Source organism: Dendrobates tinctorius, unplaced genomic scaffold (assembly GCF_039654945.1).
Source record: "Dendrobates tinctorius isolate UK_male_01 unplaced genomic scaffold, ASM3965494v1 ptg000251l, whole genome shotgun sequence".
Classification (NCBI taxonomy): domain Eukaryota; kingdom Metazoa; phylum Chordata; class Amphibia; order Anura; family Dendrobatidae; genus Dendrobates; species Dendrobates tinctorius.
The window spans coordinates 5,424,969-5,443,668 of NW_027361918.1; the positions used below are offsets into that span (position 1 = coordinate 5,424,969).

An 18,700-nucleotide genomic window follows, 5' to 3' on the forward strand; every position below is an offset into this window, starting at 1 on the left:
TTATTGTTTAAATTCGCCCTGCTGGAGGCGCTGTGTCCAGTCACACGTGATCATTACAGATATTACCGGTAGTAGTCCGGTGGCTCTGGCTGACGGGATGATGTGGGATATTAGGGGTAGTAGTCCGGTGGCTCTGGCTGATGGGATGATGTGGGATATTAGTGGTAGTAGTCCGGTGGCTCTGGCTGACGGGATGATGTGGGATATTAGGGGTAGTAGTCCGGTGGCTTTGGGTGATGAGCTGATGTGGGATATTAGTGGTAGTAGTCCGGTGGCTCTGGCTGATGGGATTATGTGGGATATTAGGGGTAGTAGTCCGGTGGTTCTGGCTGATGGGATGATGTGGGATATTAGGGGTAGTAGTCCAGTGGCTCTGGCTGATGGGATGATGTGGGATATTAGTGGTAGTAGTCCGGTGGTTCTGGCTGATGGGATGATGTGGGATATTAGGGGTAGTAGTCCGGTGGCTCTGGCTGATGGGATGATGTGGGATATTAGTGGTAGTAGTCCGGTGGCTCTGGCTGATGGGATGATGTGGGATATTAGGGGTAGTAGTCCGGTGGCTCTGGCTGGTGGGATATTAGGGGTAGTAGTCCGGTGGCTTTGGGTGATGGGATGATGTGGGATATTAGTGGTAGTAGTCCGGTGGCTCTGGCTGATGGGATGATGTGGGATATTAGGGGTAGTAGTCCGGTGGCTCTGGCTGGTGGGATATTAGGGGTAGTAGTCCGGTGGCATTGGGTGATGGGATGATGTGGGATATTAGTGGTAGTAGTCCGGTGGCTCTGGCTGATGGGATGATGTGGGATATTAGTGGTAGTAGTCCGGTGGCTCTGGCTGATGGGATGATGTGGGATATTAGGGGTAGTAGTCCGGTGGCTCTGACTGACGGGATGATGTGGGATATTAGGGGTAGTAGTCCGGTGGCTTTGGGTGATGAGCTGATGTGGGATATTAGTGGTAGTAGTCCGGTGGCTCTGGCTGATGGGATTATGTGGGATATTAGGGGTAGTAGTCCGGTGGTTCTGGCTGATGGGATGATGTGGGATATTAGGGGTAGTAGTCCGGTGGTTCTGGCTGATGGGATGATGTGGGATATTAGGGGTAGTAGTCCGGTGGCTTTGGGTGATGGGATGATGTGGGATATTAGTGGTAGTAGTCCGGTGGCTCTGGCTGATGGGATGATGTGGGATATTAGGGGTAGTAGTCCGGTGGCTCTGGCTGGTGGGATATTAGTGGTAGTAGTCCGGTGGCTCTGGCTGATGGGATGATGTGGGATATTAGGGGTAGTAGTCCGGTGGCTCTGGCTGATGGGATGATGTGGGATACTAGGGGTAGTAGTCCGGTGGCTCTGGCTGATGGGATGATGTGGGATATTAGGGGTAGTAGTCCGGTGGCTTTGGCTGGTGGGATATTAGGGGTAGTAGTCCGGTGGCTTTGGGTGATGAGATGATGTGGGATATTAGGGGTAGTAGTCCGGTGGCTCTGGCTGATGGGATGATGTGGGATATTAGGGGTAGTAGTCCGGTGGCTTTGGGTGATGGGATGATGTGGGATATTAGGGGTAGTAGTCCGGTGGTTCTGGCTGATGGGATGATGTGGGATATTAGTGGTAGTAGTCCGGTGGCTTTGGGTGATGAGATGATGTGGGATATCAGGGGGAGTAGTCCAGTAGCCCTGGCTGATGGGATGATGTGGGATATTAGGGGTAGTAGTCCGGTGGCTTTGGGTGATGAGATGATGTGGGATATTAGGGGTAGTAGTCCGGTGGCTCTGGCTGATGGGATGATGTGGGATATTAGGGGTAGTAGTCCGGTGGCTTTGGGTGATGGGATGATGTGGGATATTAGGGGTAGTAGTCCGGTGGTTCTGGCTGATGGGATGATGTGGGATATTAGTGGTAGTAGTCCGGTGGCTTTGGGTGATGAGATGATGTGGGATATTAGGGGTAGTAGTCCGGTGGCTCTGGCTGATGGGATGATGTGGGATATTAGGGGTAGTAGTCCGGTGGCTTTGGGTGATGGGATGATGTGGGATATTAGGGGTAGTAGTCCGGTGGCTCTGGCTGATGGGATGATGTGGGATATTAGGGGTAGTAGTCCGGTGGTTCTGGCTGATGGGATGATGTGGGATATTAGGGGTAGTAGTCCGGTGGCTTTGGGTGATGAGATGATGTGGGATATCAGGGGGAGTAGTCCAGTATCCCTGGCTGACGGGATGATGTGGGATATTAGGGGTAGTAGTCCGGTGGCTCTGGCTGACGGGATGATGTGGGATATTAGTGGTAGTAGTCCGGTGGCTCTGGCTGACGGGATGATGTGGGATATTAGGGGTAGTAGTCCGGTGGCTCTGGCTGATGGGATGATGTGGGATATTAGGGGTAGTAGTCCGGTGGCTTTGGGTGATGGAATGATGTGGGATATTAGGGGTAGTAGTCCGGTGGCTCTGGCTGATGGGATGATGTGGGATATTAGGGGTAGTAGTCCGGTGGTTCTGGCTGATGGGATGATGTGGGATATTAGGGGTAGTAGTCCGGTGGCTCTGGCTGATGGGATGATGTGGGATATTAGGGGTAGTAGTCCGGTGGCTCTGGCTGATGGGATGATGTGGGATATTAGGGGTAGTAGTCCGGTGGTTCTGGCTGATGGGATGATGTGGGATATTAGGGGTAGTAGTCCGGTGGCTTTGGGTGATGAGATGATGTGGGATATTAGTGGTAGTAGTCCGGTGGCTTTGGGTGATGAGATGATGTGGGATATTAGTGGTAGTAGTCCGGTGGCTCTGGCTGATGGGATGATGTGGGATATTAGGGTAGTAGTCCGGTGGCTTTGGGTGATGAGATGATGTGGGATATTAGGGTAGTAGTCCGGTGGCTTTGGGTGATGGGATGATGTGGGATATTAGTGGTAGTAGTCCGGTGGCTCTGGCTGATGGGATGATGTGGGATATTAGGGGTAGTAGTCCGGTGGCTTTGGGTGATGGGATGATGTGGGATATTAGGGGTAGTAGTCCGGTGGCTCTGGCTGATGGGATGATGTGGGATATTAGTGGTAGTAGTCCGGTGGCTCTGGCTGATGGGATGATGTGGGATATTAGGGGTAGTAGTCCGGTGGCTTTGGGTGATGAGATGATGTGGGATATTAGTGGTAGTAGTCCGGTGGCTTTGGGTGATGAGATGATGTGGGATATTAGTGGTAGTAGTCCGGTGGCTCTGGCTGATGGGATGATGTGGGATATTAGGGGTAGTAGTCCGGTGGCTTTGGGTGATGGGATGATGTGGGATATTAGGGGTAGTAGTCCGGTGGTTCTGGCTGATGGGATGATGTGGGATATTAGGGGTAGTAGTCCGTTGGCTTTGGGTGATGAGATGATGTGGGATATTAGTGGTAGTAGTCCGGTGGCTCTGGCTGATGGGATGATGTGGGATATTAGGGGTAGTAGTCCGGTGGCTTTGGGTGATGGGATGATGTGGGATATTAGGGGTAGTAGTCCGGTTGCTGATGGGATGATGTGGGATATTAGTGGTAGTAGTCCGGTGGCTCTGACTGACGGGATGATGTGGGATATTAGGGGTAGTAGTCCGGTAGCTCTGGCTGACGGGGTGATGTGAGATATTAGTGGTAGTAGTCCGGTGGCTCTGGCTGACTGGATGATGTGGGATATTAGGGGTAGTAGTCCGGTGGCTCTGACTGACGGGATGATGTGGGATATTAGGGGTAGTAGTCCGGTGGCTCTGGCTGATGGGATGATGTGGGATATTAGGGGTAGTAGTCCGGTGGCTTTGGGTGATGGGATGATGTGGGATATTAGGGGTAGTAGTCCGGTGGCTCTGGCTGATGGGATGATGTGGGATATTAGTGGTAGTAGTCCGGTGGCTCTGGCTGATGGGATGATGTGGGATATTAGGGGTAGTAGTCCGGTGGCTTTGGGTGATGAGATGATGTGGGATATTAGTGGTAGTAGTCCGGTGGCTTTGGGTGATGAGATGATGTGGGATATTAGTGGTAGTAGTCCGGTGGCTCTGGCTGATGGGATGATGTGGGATATTAGGGGTAGTAGTCCGGTGGCTTTGGGTGATGGGATGATGTGGGATATTAGGGGTAGTAGTCCGGTGGTTCTGGCTGATGGGATGATGTGGGATATTAGGGGTAGTAGTCCGTTGGCTTTGGGTGATGAGATGATGTGGGATATTAGTGGTAGTAGTCCGGTGGCTCTGGCTGATGGGATGATGTGGGATATTAGGGGTAGTAGTCCGGTGGCTTTGGGTGATGGGATGATGTGGGATATTAGGGGTAGTAGTCCGGTTGCTGATGGGATGATGTGGGATATTAGGGGTAGTAGTCCGGTGGCTCTGACTGACGGGATGATGTGGGATATTAGGGGTAGTAGTCCGGTAGCTCTGGCTGACGGGGTGATGTGAGATATTAGTGGTAGTAGTCCGGTGGCTCTGGCTGACTGGATGATGTGGGATATTAGGGGTAGTAGTCCGGTGGCTCTGACTGACGGGATGATGTGAGATATTAGTGGTAGTAGTCCGGTGGCTTTGGGTGATGGGATGATGTGGGATATTAGTGGTAGTAGTCCGGTGGTTCTGGCTGATGGGATGATGTGGGATATTAGGGGTAGTAGTCCGTTGGCTTTGGGTGATGAGATGATGTGGGATATTAGGGGTAGTAGTCCGGTGGCTCTGGCTGATGGGATGATGTGGGATATTAGGGGTAGTAGTCCGGTGGCTTTGGGTGATGGGATGATGTGGGATATTAGGGGTAGTAGTCCGGTTGCTGATGGGATGATGTGGGATATTAGTGGTAGTAGTCCGGTGGCTCTGACGGGATGATGTGGGATATTAGTGGTAGTAGTCCGGTAGCTCTGGCTGACGGGGTGATGTGAGATATTAGTGGTAGTAGTCCGGTGGCTGATGGGATGATGTGGGATATTAGGGGTAGTAGTCCGGTGGCTTTGGGTGATGGGATGATGTGGGATATTAGTGGTAGTAGTCCGGTGGCTCTGGCTGATGGGATGATGTGGGATATTAGGGGTAGTAGTCCGGTGGCTTTGGGTGATGGGATGATGTTGGATATTAGGGGTAGTAGTCCGGTTGCTGATGGGATGATGTGGGATATTAGTGGTAGTAGTCCGGTGGCTCTGACGGGATGATGTGGGATATTAGTGGTAGTAGTCCGGTAGCTCTGGCTGACGGGGTGATGTGAGATATTAGTGGTAGTAGTCCGGTGGCTGATGGGATGATGTGGGATATTAGGGGTAGTAGTCCAGTGGCTGACGGGATGATGTGGGATATTAGCGGTAGTAGTCCGGTGTTTCTGTCTGACGGGATGATGTGGGATATTAGGGGTAGTAGTCCGGTGGCCCTGGCTGATGGGATGATGTGGGATATTAGTGGTAGTAGTTCGGTGGCTCTGACTGACGGGATGATGTGGGATATTAGGGGTAGTAGTCCGGTAGCTCTGGCTGACGGGATGATGTGGGATATTAGTGGTAGTAGTTCGGTGGCTCTGACTGACGGGATGATGTGGGATATTAGGGGTAGTAGTCCGGTGGCTCTGGCTGACGGGATGATGTGGGATATTAGGGGTAGTAGTCCGGTGGCTCTGGCTGACGGAATGATGTGGGATATTAGGGGTAGTAGTCCGGTGGCTCTGGCTGATGGGATGATGTGGGATATTAGGGGTAGTAGTCCGGTGGCTCTGGCTGACGGGATGATGTGGGATATTAGGGGTAGTAGTCCGGTGGCTCTGGCTGACGGGATGATGTGGGATATTAGGGGTAGTAGTCCGGTGGCTCTGGCTGACGGGATGATGTGGGATATTAGTGGTAGTAGTCCGGTGGCTCTGGCTGACGGGATGATGTGGGATATTAGGGGTAGTAGTCCGGTGGCTCTGGCTGACGGGATGATGTGGGATATTAGGGGTAGTAGTCCGGTGGCTCTGGCTGACGGGATGATGTGGGATATTAGTGGTAGTAGTCCGGTGGCTCTGGCTGACGGGATGATGTGGGATATTAGTGGTAGTAGTCCGGTGGCTCTGGCTGACGGGATGATGTGGGATATTAGTGGTAGTAGTCCGGTGGCTCTGGCTGACGGGATGATGTGGGATATTAGGGGTAGTAGTCCGGTAGCTCTGGCTGACGGGATGATGTGGGATATTAGGGGTAGTAGCCCGGTGGCTCTGGCTGACGGGATGATGTGGGATATTAGGGGTAGTAGCCCGGTGGCTCTGGCTGACGGGATGATGTGGGATATTAGGGGTAGTAGTCCGGTGGCTCTGGCTGACGTGATGATGTGGGATATTAGTGGTAGTAGTCCGGTGGCTCTGGCTGACGGGATGATGTGGGATATTAGGGGTAGTAGTCCGGTGGCTCTGGCTGACGGGATGATGTGGGATATTAGGGGTAGTAGTCCGGTGGCTCTGGCTGACGGAATGATGTGGGATATTAGGGGTAGTAGTCCGGTGGCTCTGGCTGACGGGATGATGTGGGATATTAGTGGTAGTAGTTCGGTGGCTCTGGCTGACGGAATGATGTGGGATATTAGGGGTAGTAGTCCGGTGGCTCTGGCTGACGGGATGATGTGGGATATTAGGGGTAGTAGTCCGGTGGCTCTGGCTGACGGAATGATGTGGGATATTAGGGGTAGTAGTCCGGTGGCTCTGGCTGATGGGATGATGTGGGATATTAGGGGTAGTAGTCCGGTGGCTCTGGCTGACGGGATGATGTGGGATATTAGGGGTAGTAGTCCGGTGGCTCTGGCTGACGGGATGATGTGGGATATTAGGGGTAGTAGTCCGGTGGCTCTGGCTGACGGGATGATGTGGGATATTAGTGGTAGTAGTCCGGTGGCTCTGGCTGACGGGATGATGTGGGATATTAGGGGTAGTAGTCCGGTGGCTCTGGCTGACGGGATGATGTGGGATATTAGGGGTAGTAGTCCGGTGGCTCTGGCTGACGGGATGATGTGGGATATTAGTGGTAGTAGTCCGGTGGCTCTGGCTGACGGGATGATGTGGGATATTAGTGGTAGTAGTCCGGTGGCTCTGGCTGACGGGATGATGTGGGATATTAGTGGTAGTAGTCCGGTGGCTCTGGCTGACGGGATGATGTGGGATATTAGGGGTAGTAGTCCGGTAGCTCTGGCTGACGGGATGATGTGGGATATTAGGGGTAGTAGCCCGGTGGCTCTGGCTGACGGGATGATGTGGGATATTAGGGGTAGTAGCCCGGTGGCTCTGGCTGACGGGATGATGTGGGATATTAGGGGTAGTAGTCCGGTGGCTCTGGCTGACGTGATGATGTGGGATATTAGTGGTAGTAGTCCGGTGGCTCTGGCTGACGGGATGATGTGGGATATTAGGGGTAGTAGTCCGGTGGCTCTGGCTGACGGGATGATGTGGGATATTAGGGGTAGTAGCCCGGTGGCTCTGGCTGACGGGATGATGTGGGATATTAGGGGTAGTAGTCCGGTGGCTCTGGCTGACGGGATGATGTGGGATATTAGGGGTAGTAGTCCGGTGGCTCTGGCTGACGGGATGATGTGGGATATTAGGGGTAGTAGTCCGGTGGCTCTGGCTGACGGGATGATGTGGGATATTAGGGGTAGTAGTCCGGTGGCTCTGGCTGACGGGATGATGTGGGATATTAGTGGTAGTAGTCCGGTGGCTCTGGCTGACGGGATGATGTGGGATATTAGTGGTAGTAGTCCGGTGGCTCTGGCTGACTGGATGATGTGGGATATTAGGGGTAGTAGTCTGGTGGCTCTGGCTGACGGGATGATGTGGGATATTAGGGGTAGTAGTCCGGTGGCTCTGGCTGACGGGATGATGTGGGATATTAGGGGTAGTAGTCCGGTGGCTCTGGCTGACGTGATGATGTGGGATATTAGTGGTAGTAGTCCGGTGGCTCTGGCTGACGGGATGATGTGGGATATTAGGGGTAGTAGTCCGGTGGCTCTGGCTGACGTGATGATGTGGGATATTAGTGGTAGTAGTCCGGTGGCTCTGGCTGACGGGATGATGTGGGATATTAGGGGTAGTAGTCCGGTGGCTCTGGCTGACGGGATGATGTGGGATATTAGGGGTAGTAGTCCGGTGGCTCTGGCTGACGGGATGATGTGGGATATTAGGGGTAGTAGTCTGGTGGCTCTGGCTGACGGGATGATGTGGGATATTAGGGGTAGTAGTCCGGTGGCTCTGGCTGACGTGGTGATGTGGGATATTAGTGGTAGTAGTCCGGTGGCTCTGGCTGACGGGATGATGTGGGATATTAGTGGTAGTAGTCCGGTAGCTCTGGCTGACGTGATGATGTGGGATATTAGGGGTAGTAGTCCGGTGGCTCTGGCTGACGGGATGATGTGGGATATTAGGGGTAGTAGTCCGGTGGCTCTGGCTGACGGGATGATGTGGGATATTAGGGGTAGTAGTCCGGTGGCTCTGGCTGACGTGATGATGTGGGATATTAGTGGTAGTAGTCCGGTGGCTCTGGCTGACGGGATGATGTGGGATATTAGGGGTAGTAGTCCGGTGGCTCTGGCTGACGTGATGATGTAGGATATTAGTGGTAGTAGTCCGGTGGCTCTGGCTGACTGGATGATGTGGGATATTAGTGGTAGTAGTCCGGTGGCTCTGGCTGACGGGATGATGTGGGATATTAGGGGTAGTAGTCCGGTGGCTCTGGCTGACGGGATGATGTGGGATATTAGGGGTAGTAGTCCGGTGGCTCTGGCTGACGGGATGATGTGGGATATTAGTGGTAGTAGTCCGGTGGCTCTGGCTGACGTGATGTGGGATATTAGGGGTAGTAGTCCGGTGGCTCTGGCTGACGTGATGATGTGGGATATTAGGGGTAGTAGTCCGGTGGCTCTGGCTGACGGGATGATGTGGGATATTAGGGGTAGTAGTCCGGTGGCTCTGGCTGATGGGATGATGTGGGATATTAGGGGTAGTAGTCCGGTGGCTCTGGCTGATGTGATGATGTGGGATATTAGGGGTAGTAGTCCGGTGGCTCTGGCTGACGGGATGATGTGGGATATTAGGGGTAGTAGTCCGGTGGCTCTGGCTGACGTGATGATGTGGGATATTAGGGGTAGTAGTCCGGTGGCTCTGGCTGACGGGATGATGTGGGATATTAGGGGTTGTAGTCCGGTGGCTCTGGCTGACGGGATGATGTGGGATATTAGGGGTAGTAGTCCGGTGGCTCTGGCTGATGGGATGATGTGGGATATTAGGGGTAGTAGTCCGGTGGCTCTGGCTGATGGGATGATGTGGGATATTAGGGGTAGTAGTCCGGTGGCTCTGGCTGATGGGATGATGTGGGATATTAGAGGTAGTAGTCCGGTAGCTCTGGCTGATGGGATGATGTGGGATATTAGGGGTAGTAGTCCGGTGGCTCTGGCTGACGGGATGATGTGGGATATTAGGGGTAGTAGTCCGGTGGCTCTGGCTGACGGGATGATGTGGGATATTAGGGGTAGTAGTCCGGTGGCTCTGGCTGATGGGATGATGTGGGATATTAGGGGTAGTAGTCCGGTGGCTCTGGCTGATGGGATGATGTGGGATATTAGAGGTAGTAGTCCGGTAGCTCTGGCTGATGGGATGATGTGGGATATTAGGGGTAGTAGTCCGGTATCTCTGGCTGACGGGATGATGTGGGATATTAGGGGTAGTAGTCCGGTGGCTCTGGCTGACGGGATGATGTGAGATATTAGGGGTTGTAGTCTGGTAGCTCTGGCTGATGGGATGATGTGGGATATTAGGGGTAGTAGTCCGGTGGCTCTGGCTGATGGGATGATGTGGGATATTAGGGGTAGTAGTCCGGTGGCTCTGGCTGACGGGATGATGTGGGATATTAGGGGTAGTAGTCCGGTGGCTCTGGCTGATGGGATGATGTGGGATATTAGAGGTAGTAGTCCGGTAGCTCTGGCTGATGGGATGATGTGGGATATTAGGGGTAGTAGTCCGGTATCTCTGGCTGACGGGATGATGTGGGATATTAGGGGTAGTAGTCCGGTGGCTCTGGCTGACGGGATGATGTGGGATATTAGGGGTAGTAGTCCGGTAGCTCTGGCTGATGGGATGATGTGGGATATTAGGGGTTGTAGTCTGGTAGCTCTGGCTGACGGAATGATGTGGGATATTAGGGGTAGTAGTCCGGTATCTCTGGCTGACGGGATGATGTGGGATATTAGGGGTAGTAGTCCGGTGGCTCTGGCTGACGGGATGATGTGGGATATTAGGGGTAGTAGTCCGGTAGCTCTGGCTGATGGGATGATGTGGGATATTAGGGGTTGTAGTCTGGTAGCTCTGGCTGACGGAATGATGTGGGATATTAGGGGTAGTAGTCCGGTATCTCTGGCTGACGGGATGATGTGGGATATTAGGGGTAGTAGTCCGGTGGCTCTGGCTGACGGGATGATGTGGGATATTAGGGGTAGTAGTCCGGTAGCTCTGGCTGATGGGATGATGTGGGATATTAGGGGTTGTAGTCTGGTAGCTCTGGCTGACGGAATGATGTGGGATATTAGGGGTAGTAGTCCGGTGGCTCTGGCTGACGGGATGATGTGGGATATTAGGGGTAGTAGTCCGGTGGCTCTGGCTGACGGAATGATGTGGGATATTAGGGGTAGTAGTCCGGTGGCTCTGGCTGACGGGATGATGTGGGATATTAGAGGTAGTAGTCCGGTAGCTCTGGCTGATGGGATGATGTGGGATATTAGGGGTAGTAGTCCGGTATCTCTGGCTGACGGGATGATGTGGGATATTAGGGGTAGTAGTCCGTTGGCTCTGGCTGACGGGATGATGTGGGATATTAGGGGTAGTAGTCCGGTATCTCTGGCTGATGGGATGATGTGGGATATTAGGGGTAGTAGTCCGGTATCTCTGGCTGATGGGATGATGTGGGATATTAGGGGTAGTAGTCCGGTGGCTCTGGCTGACGGGATGATGTGGGATATTAGGGGTAGTAGTCCGGTATCTCTGGCTGACGGGATGATGTGGGATATTAGGGGTAGTAGTCCGGTATCTCTGGCTGATGGGATGATGTGGGATATTAGGGGTAGTAGTCCGGTATCTCTGGCTGATGGGATGATGTGGGATATTAGGGGTAGTAGTCCGGTGGCTCTGGCTGACGGGATGATGTGGGATATTAGGGGTAGTAGTCCGGTGGTTCTGGCTGACGGGATGATGTGGGATATTAGGGGTAGTAGTCCGGTGGCTCTGGCTGACGGGATGATGTGGGATATTAGGGGTAGTAGTCCGGTGGTTCTGGCTGACGGGATGATGTGGGATATTAGGGGTAGCAGTCCGGTGGCTCTGACTGATGGGATGATGTGGGATATTAGGGGTAGTAGTCCGGTGGTTCTGGCTGATGGGATGATGTGGGATATTAGTGGTAATAGTCCGGTGGCTCTGGCTGACGGGATGATGTGGGATATTAGTGGTAGTAGTCCGGTGGCTCTGGCTGACGGGATGATGTGGGATATTATAGTGGGTGTGGCTATGTGGAGTGGGCGGAGCTCTACACTCAGCTTTATATATATAGATATAATCATTATAATTTGTTATAACTAACCGTAGTTGGTCACTTTGCCCGGGCAGCACCGGGCTCTTCAGCTAGTATATAATATTATCCGCAAAATACGGGGGACGAGATCTCAATCTGAGCATGCGCTGCCTCGGCCTCCATTTTCCCTGAGGCCACCACATCGCAGTTATGGATATGCGGGGGACTCCGGGCTTTCATAAAATTCCGGCAGAGCCCCCCTCCCGCACCACGGAGCACCGCAGCCATTTTCACCCGCAGCGGCGCACACCAGAACACCCCCTCATCCCAGCCTGTCTCCTGCAGCAATGCGACACTCTTTCCTCCTCCAGTAGCGACACTGGCACCCTGATCCACAGCGGCCAGTAAGGTATATCCGCATTTTAGGCGCACCCCCATTTCCCCCCCAAATTTGAGGGGAGGGGGAAGTACATCTTATAATCCCAAAAATTCAGAGGTAATGTGTCATCTTTAACTTTGGGCCATTTAGAGACCATTTCATCTTCAATTTGTTTGACTGCTGACAATAACAGTAATTTTGACCAGGGGTGCCCAAACTTTTGCAGTCCTCTGTACTCCTAATGGCAGCCTATGTTTCTGCAGTAGATTTAGGAAGCTTGATGTTGGGTTAACGTTTGATGCCTAACCAATGCCTGGAGTGCACGAGTTAATGGAGAGACTGGTACTTCACAACATTCGACCTTACACAAGGCAACTTGCCAGATCAGGCTAGGGAGGAGATGGCCACTGACCTCTTCCACCACGGGACACCGGTGCGTCAGTCTTAGATTTGCTTGCTTGTCATGCTGGAACAATTTATGTCCAAGCTCCCAGGTGACTTACAACAATGGGTGGCGGATAGAAAAGCACTCCGCCCGGATGAGGGTGCAAGATTGGCGGATGATTGGTCAGCTAATCGACCCGGGCTACGTGAAAGCACAGCCCCAGCGAGTTGTGAACAGGAGGTTACATGGAGGCCAGCGAGACCCATGGACTGGTAAGAGGAGGAACTGTGGGGATCTCAGACTTTACAACGAGGGGGAGGTTTCCCAAGCCCCCAAGTCCGGCCACTGTCGGGGCGAGGTGGGGTAACGCTGCCATTACTGTGGACATATGGGACTCTTTGCCAGGAATGTTCTAACCCACATCATACCCGTCCCAAACCAGTGAGCGCTATGCTGCAATGGGGCTGGAATGCTGAAGGAGAGAGGATCCCACCACCCCAACCGAAAGAGGAAGAGGCACATGTGGTACAAGGACAAGTGTCCTGGACTAGATGGGAGACCTCAGCGACCATGAACCAGCATCTGCAGCCGGTCTGGGTAGAGGGCGCGGAGGCTGCGGGGCCTCTGTCACATTGATCAAAGAGCATCTAGTACCGGACCAGTGTATTGTTCCCGGCAGCCGGATGGTAGCCAACGTAGCCGGAGGAGAATCTCTGAGCGTTCGGAGGGCCCGGCTACATTCAGGCGGGGTCACAGTCATGGCATGGTGTACATAGGAGTAGCGCGGCACCTACCAGTAGTTGTGTTACTGGGAAACAACCTAGGAGCAGGGCTGGTGTGCCACTGGACCAGTGTCGTAACCCAAAGCCAAGTACCGATTCCCACTGCGTCAGCCGAGAGGGAACACAGCAAGTGTAAGGGAGTGAGATATGATGTCTTTCTTGCTTCCCTTCCTCGGATTGCCCTTCGGTTGTTAATGTGTACATATTGTGGATTAATAATGTCTATGATAGACGCCTGCGGTACTGCTACATAGAAATATGTATGATCGCTCATCTTTAATGGTATTGCCACATGTATGTGTTACCATTTTGCACAAAGCTATAACATATTCTCTTGTGTTCCTTTATTGCATAATGTAATGTGTCTGTTGTGCATGTACAGTTAGGGTAAGTTAGTGCATCCTTTTTGGGGGACGTTAGAGGAGGGCACTTTAGTATATAGTTCCTATAGACATGGGTAAGTGTAGTTCTGTTGAGGGCCACTAGATGGGGGCATACTAGTGGGCCTGTTAGGTATAGCTGATAGGATGGTTATAGAGGGTTAATTGTAAGAGGGGCTGCTGAGTAGTAAGAGGGGAGCTTGTAGGAAGTTAGGTGAGATGGGGCCAGGGTGCCCAAGTGTCCACATGGGCTATAGGCCCGGACAGCTTGGCAGCCACATAATGTTCAAGCACTGCAACCCACGTTACCAATGGCCACTGTGTGTCATAGCAGTGGGCCAGTGCAGAAAAGGAAGAATGTGGCGGCTTATCGCCTAGGCAGATGCTTTTAGGGCAGGAATCGGTTGGACAGCTGAGATGAAGGAAGTTGGAGCTTCGACGAGTTCGGTACAGATGGGCCAGATGCTTTACCACAGGCAACCAAACTTGATGACTGATGATTTAGAGTCTGGGGCTGTTGTTGATATCTTGCCAGCTGGAGCGGGAAACATGTGCTACTGTCATGGTTTGGGACATGGACTGTGACTACAGACTATACTGGTGGGTAATACAAAAGCTATAGGCCAACCAAAAGAGGGGAAACAGTGGGTATTGCCTGGTATGAGGGCAGTGGGACTATCAGTCTCAGAGAAGGGGTCGTGTGAACTGGGGACAATGCATTGTGACGATCTACCCAGTATTGCTGTAAGATCATGGATGTAAGGAATAAAAATGAGTTGTGTTGTTAACCTGCCTAGGCGATTATTACAACCCAGAACCTCAGATCTTCATATGGCTGAAGATAAGACAACCTTTTATAAACTAACCCTGCTTTCCTCTTCTCCACAACGTTATCCCTGACCTGTCTGGTGAGCTCCTTGGTTTTCATGATGCTGTTTGATCCGTAATGTTCTCACACAAACCTCTGAGGCCTTCACAGAACAGCTGTAGTTATACTGAGAACAAATCACACACAGATAGACACAATGTGCTAATTATGTGACTTCTGTGAGCAATTGGTCACTCAGAATTTGATTTAGGGGTGTTAGACTACAGGAGGCTAAATACTAATGCACTTCACAACCTTGTATCGTTTCCTTTACATTTCACCAATGCTTGTTACTTTGTGTTGATGTCGCAAAAAAATCTCAATAAAATATATTTAAGTTTGTGAAAAAATTTGGAAAATGTGTATTCAAGTGGTATGAATACTTTATCAAGCCACTGTTTGAAATCAAGTGACAAGTGTGCAGTGACAAGTGTTTAATATACAGAGGATAGATCGGGGCAGTGCCCAGGGTAAAATACACAGAGGACTGGTCAGCTCAGTAACAGGGGTATGATATACAGAGGCAGTCACCAGGGTATAATAAATGAGATCGGGGGTAGTGACCGGAGTATAATATATAGAGGAGAGATCGGGGGCAGTCACCGGGGTATAATTAATGGAGGAGAGATCGGGGGCAGTCACCGGGGTATAATTAATGGAGGAGAGATCGGGGGCAGTCACCGGGGTATAATACACAGAGAAGAGATAGGGGGCAGTGAATGGGGTATAATACACAGAAGAGAAATCGGGAGTAGTGACTGGGGTATAATATACAGAGGACAGATCGGGGGCAGTCACCGGGGTATAATACATGGAGGAAAGATCAGGGGCAGTCACCGGGGTAAACTACACAGAGAGGAGATAGGGGCAGTCACCGGGGTATAATGCATGGAGGAGAGATCGGGGGCAGTCACCGAGGTATAATACATGGAGGAAAGATCGGGGGCAGTCACCGGGGTATAATACATGGAGGAAAGATCAGGGGCAGTCACCGGGGTAAACTACACAGAGAGGAGATAGGGGCAGTCACCGGGGTATAATGCATGGAGGAGAGATCGGGGGCAGTCACCGAGGTATAATACATGGAGGAAAGATCGGGGGCAGTCACTGGGGTATAATACATGGAGGAAAGATCAGGGGCAGTCACCGGGGTAAACTACACAGAGAGGAGATAGGGGCAGTCACCGGGGTATAATGCATGGAGGAGAGATCGGGGGCAGTCACCGAGGTATAATACATGGAGGAAAGATCGGGGGCAGTCACCGGGGTATAATACATGGAGGAAAGATCAGGGGCCGTCACCGGGGTAAACTACACAGAGAGGAGATAGGGGCAGTCACCGGGGTATAATACATGGAGGAGAGATCGGGGGCAGTCACCGAGGTATAATACATGGAGGAGAGATCGGGGGCAGTCACCGGGGTATAATACATGGAGGAAAGATCAGGGGCAGTCACCGGGGTAAACTACACAGAGAGGAGATAGGGGCAGTCACCGGGGTATAATACACAGAGGAGAGATCGGAGGCAGTCACCGAGGTATAATACATGGAGGAGAGATCGGGGGCAATCACCGGGGTATAATACATGGAGGAGAGATCGGGGGCAATCACCGGGGTATCATACATGGAGGAGAGATCGGGGGCAGTCACCGGGGTATCAAACATGCAGGAGAGATCGGGGGCAGTCACTGGGTTATCATACATGGAGGAGAGATCGGGGTGGCAGTCACCGGGGTAAACTACACAGAGAGGAGTTAGGGGCAGTCACTGTGGTATAATACATGGAGGAGAGATCGCGGGCAGTCACCGGGGTATCATACATGGAGGAGAGATCGGGGGGCAGACACTGGGGTATCATACATGGAGGAGAGATCGGGGGCAGTCACCGGGGTATCATACATGAAGGAGAGATCGCGGGCAGTGACCGGGGTAAACTACACAGAGAGGAGATAGGGGCAGTCACCAGGGTATAATACATGGAGGGGAGATCGGGGGCAGTCACCGGGGTATCATACATGGAGGAGAGATCGGGGGCAGACACTGGGGTATCATACATGGAGGAGAGATCGGAGGCAGTCACCGGGGTATCATACATGGAGGAGAGATCGCGGGCAGTCACCGGGTATCATACATGGAGGAGAGATCGCGGGCAGTCACCGGGGTATAATACACAGAGGAAAGATCGGGGGCAGTGACCGGGGTATAATACACGGAGAAGAGGTCAGGGGCAGTCACCGGGGTATAATACACGGAGGAGAGATCAGGGGCAGTCACCGGGGTATGATACACGGAGGAGAGATCAGGGGCAGTCACCGGGGTATCATACACGGAGGAGAGATCAAGGGCAGTCACCGGGGTATCATACACGGAGGAGAGATCGGGGGCAGTGACCGGGGTATAATACACAGAGGAGAGATCAGGGGCAGTGACCGGGGTATAATAAACAGAGGAGAGATCAGGGGCAGTCACCGGGGTATGATACACGGAGGAGAGATCAGGGGCAGTCACCGGGTATCATACATGGAGGAGAGATCGCGGGCAGTCACCGGGGTATAATACACAGAGGAAAGATTGGGGGCAGTGACCGGGGTATAATACACGGAGGAGAGGACAGGGGCAGTCACCGGGGTATAATACACGGAGGAGAGATCAGGGGCAGTCACCGGGGTATGATACACGGAGGAGAGATCAGGGGCAGTCACCGGGGTATGATACTCAGAGGAGAGATCGGGGGCAGTGACCGGGGTATAATACACGGAGGAGAGATCAGGGGCAGTCACTGGGGTATCATACATGGAGAGATCGGGGGCAGTCACCGGGGTATCATACATGGAGGAGAGATCTGGGGCAGTCACCAGGGTATCGTACATGGAGGAGAGATCGGGGCAGTCACTGGGGTATCATACATGGAGAGATCGGGGGCAGTCACTGGGGTATCATACATGGCGGAGAGATCGGGGGCAGTCACCGGGGTATCATACATGGAGAGATCGGGGGCAGTCACCGGGGTATGATACATGGCGGAGAGATCGGGGGCAGTCACCGGGGTATGATACATGGCGGAGAGATCGGGGGCAGTCACCGGGGTATGATACATGGCGGAGAGATCGGGGGCAGTCACCGGGGTATGATACATGGCGGAGAGATCGGGGGCAGTCACCGGGGTATGATACATGGCGGAGAGATCAGGGGCAGTCACCGGGGTATGATACATGGAGGAGAGATCGGGGCAGTCACCGGGGTATGATACATGGCGGAGAGATCGGGGGCAGTCACCGGGGTATGATACATGGCGGAGAGATCGGGGGCAGTCACCGGGGTATGATACATGGCGGAGAGATCGGGGGCAGTCACCGGGGTATGATACATGGCGGAGAGATCGGGGGCAGTCACCGGGGTATCATACATGGAGGAGAGATCGGGGCAGTCACCGGGGTATCATACATGGAGGAGAGATCGGGGCAGTCACCGGGGTATGATACATGGCGGAGAGATCGGGGGCAGTCACCGGGGTATGATACATGGCGGAGAGATCGGGGGCAGTCACCGGGGTATCATACATGGAGGAGAGATCGGGGCAGTCACCGGGGTATCATACATGGAGAGATCGGGGGCAGTCACCGGGGTATCATACATGGAGGAGAGATCGGGGGCAGTCACCGGGGTATCATACATGGCGGAGAGATCGGGGCAGTCACCGGGGTATCATACATGGCGGAGAGATCGGGGGCAGACACTGGGGTATCATACATGGAGAGATCGGGGGCAGTCACCGGGGTATCATACATGGAGAGATCGGGGCAGTCACCGGGGTATGATACATGGAGGATATATATACACACACACACAGAGTTCTGTTTGCCTCATCAGCCGTTCTTCTCCTCCTGCATTCCTCCGGGGGTCTCCTCCTCATTAGTAGACCCCCATCTCCTTCTGTCCTTACCCCGGGGTTCTGACAGCTCATCCTCCTAATCCTCCGCATCCTGCCCACTGCTCTGGATGCTGCTGGACCACTCGCTGCCGCCTCCTCTTACCTCCTGGGCTCTCATCCTGCAGGATGCAGCGTGTGAGGGTCCGGGCTTGGATGGAGGGCTGCAGAGCTGGAGATGGGCCTGGATGCTGCAGCTCCTTCAGTGCACAGATGCTGAGTGATGCAGTGTGATGTGTGATGTGTGATGTCACTACCTGTGCTGGGAGGAGCGCTGAACGATAATCACTGATTAACCCCTTGCCTGCCACTCTCCATCATCTTATATCAGTAAACGGGACACAGAAAATACCATCCTCACACCAACCCAAGAGCTGACAATCTACACCACATCCTCCATGTCATCATGCACAGGTCAGGACGTATAAGCCTCACACCAACCCAAGAGCTGACAATCTACACCACGTCC

At 52.9% G+C, this 18,700-nt stretch overlaps 1 protein-coding gene across 1 annotated transcript in view; it reads right to left on the minus strand.

The window, feature by feature from the left end:
* Positions 1 to 18,468, minus strand: part of FNDC4 (fibronectin type III domain containing 4) — a 122,431-nt gene extending 103,963 nt beyond the window's left edge. Inside the window, exon 1 of the mRNA XM_073557781.1 lies at positions 18,338 to 18,468. The gene's annotated coding sequence lies outside the window, so the exon portion shown is untranslated. The remainder of the gene's footprint in view (positions 1 to 18,337) is intronic.
* Between the last annotated feature and the right edge of the window lie 232 nt (positions 18,469 to 18,700).